Genomic DNA, 2,500 nt, shown 5'->3' with positions numbered 1-2,500 from the left:
AATGATCAAGTTTGGTCAACTTCCCAGCAACGCCGACGGCCGTGAGGCCACCGCGTGTCGGTCCGAAGACCTCACTAAATCATTCAATCGGTAGTAGCGACGGGCGGTGTGTACAAAGGGCAGGGACGTAATCAACGCGAGCTTATGACTCGCGCTTACTAGGAATTCCTCGTTTATGGGGGATAATTGCAAACCCCAATCCCCAGCACGAAGGAGTTTCAACGGGTTGCCCGGGCCTCTAGGCCAGGGAGAACATGTTGATTCCTTCAGTGTAGCGCGCGTGCGGCCCAGGACATCTAAGGGCATCACAGACCTGTTATTGCTCAATCTCGTGCGGCTCGAAGCCGCCGGTCCCTCTAAGAAGAATTTTAATACGTCGCCAGTGAGTTGCGCTCCCCGAGAGTCGCGCACACCTTGAATGACGACGCCTATTTAGCAGGCTAGAGTCTCGTTCGTTACCGGAATTAACCAGACAAATCGCTCCACCAACTAAGAACGGCCATGCACCACCACCCACCGAATCAAGAAAGAGCTGTTAATCTGTCAATCCTTCCGGTGTCCGGGCCTGGTGAGATTTCCCGTGTTGAGTCAAATTAAGCCGCAGGCTCCACTCCTGGTGGTGCCCTTCCGTCAATTCCTTTAAGTTTCAGCTTTGCAACCATACTCCCCCCGGAGTCCAAAATCTTTGGTTTCCCGGAAGCTGCCCGCCGAGCCATTGTAGTAACGTCGGCGGATCGCTAGATGACATATTTACGGTTAGAACTAGGGCGGTATCTAATCGCCTTCGAACCTCTAACTTTCGTTCTTGATTGATGAAAACACCTTTGGCAAATGCTTTCGCTGATGTTCGTCTTGCGACGATCCAAGAATTTCACCTCTAACGTCGCAATACGAATGCCCCCAGTTATCCCTATTAATCATTACCTCGGAGTTCTGAAAACCAACAAAATAGAACCGAGATCATATTCTATTATTCCATGCACGAAATATTCAAGCGGCATTTTGAGCCCGCTTTGAGCACTCTAATTTGTTCAAAGTAAAATTGTCGGCCCACCTCGACACTCACCGAAGAGCACCGCGATAGGATTTTGATATTGAACCGGCGTTTTACCGCCGGCTCACCGACGATATGCTCCGCAGACGTGTCAGTATCACCGCGGATGCGGTGCACCGACAGCGCGGCGCACAAATGCAACTACGAGCTTTTTAACCGCAACAATTTTAGTATACGCTATTGGAGCTGGAATTACCGCGGCTGCTGGCACCAGACTTGCCCTCCAATTGTTCCTCGTTAAAATATTTAAAGTGTACTCATTCCGATTACGAGGCCTCGTAAGAGTCCCGTATCGTTATTTTTCGTCACTACCTCCCCGTGCCGGGAGTGGGTAATTTGCGCGCCTGCTGCCTTCCTTGGATGTGGTAGCCGTTTCTCAGGCTCCCTCTCCGGAATCGAACCCTGATTCCCCGTTACCCGTGACAACCATGGTAGTCGCAGAAACTACCATCGAAAGTTGATAAGGCAGACATTTGAAAGATGCGTCGCCGGTACTGGACCATGCGATCGGCAAAAGTTATCCAGATTCATCAAAATTAACGACTTCGGACGCTAGGCCCTCCGCCGATTGGTTTTGATCTAATAAAAGCACTCATCCCATCACTGGTCAGAGTTCTGATTGCATGTATTAGCTCTAGAATTACCACAGTTATCCAAGTAACTGAGTAAGATCTAAGGAACCAAAACTGATATATTGAGCCATTCGCGGTATCGCCTTAATACGGCTTGCACTGAGACATGCATGGCTTAATCTTTGAGACAAGCATATAACTACTGGCAGGATCAACCAGGGAGCTGCTTACGCAAACGACTCGCCTAACGCCGCGCGCGAGACGCGGCTTCGGCGAGCCGTAGCTTCGGCGGCGTCGAGACGCGCTTGCGCGCGTTACTCGACACGCGTGAACGTAACGCGTCGAATTTACAAACGACGCGACGTTCGCGCTTCAATTCGATAGACATACTTTGACCGGTCTACGAGCGGCCGTCCCGTCACGGTCTCGCAACGAGGTGATGTACAACGCTGCTCGACCACTGTGAGGGACATAAAACTGCGTCAAACACGACGACGACGACGACGTCGACGACGATGTGTTTTGGCAGTTTGAAAATTGAACATTCATCTAAACGCAACTTCTCAATTTTTATTCAATACGTTATTGTAAACATATTAAAAACTCTGCTGGCATTATACATATGTTGTATTCGCACTAGATACGATCAACGCCCGGAGCTTGAGGGACAAATTCCAACACGACGCTGCGCACACCGTTTCGACGATGGGCGCGTATGCGTCCTCTTTCAAACATTATTTCCAATTGCGGCCGCCGCAGCGACCGCGCACGTGTCGAACACGCTCGGCGACCCGAGTTTGGGTGGCGCCTGAAAGCGTAATTCTTTTATAATCACAGATAACACCGGCGAGACAGTCTCACAAAGATCACACTT

At 50.4% G+C, this 2,500-nt stretch overlaps 1 non-coding gene across 1 annotated transcript in view; it reads right to left on the bottom strand.

Annotated features, from left to right (window-relative positions):
• The window catches only part of LOC123690642, a 1,906-nt gene extending 58 nt beyond the window's left edge, over positions 1 to 1,848 (bottom strand). Inside the window, exon 1 of the ribosomal RNA XR_006751243.1 lies at positions 1 to 1,848. This exon is cut by the window's left edge and continues 58 nt beyond it. This is a non-coding gene — a ribosomal RNA (small subunit ribosomal RNA).
• Between the last annotated feature and the right edge of the window lie 652 nt (positions 1,849 to 2,500).

This window comes from Pieris rapae, unplaced genomic scaffold, assembly GCF_905147795.1.
Source record: "Pieris rapae unplaced genomic scaffold, ilPieRapa1.1, whole genome shotgun sequence".
In the NCBI taxonomy this organism is placed as follows: domain Eukaryota; kingdom Metazoa; phylum Arthropoda; class Insecta; order Lepidoptera; family Pieridae; genus Pieris; species Pieris rapae.
Note: the sequence above shows the minus strand (reverse complement) of the source record. Positions and strands in the feature narration are given on the sequence as shown.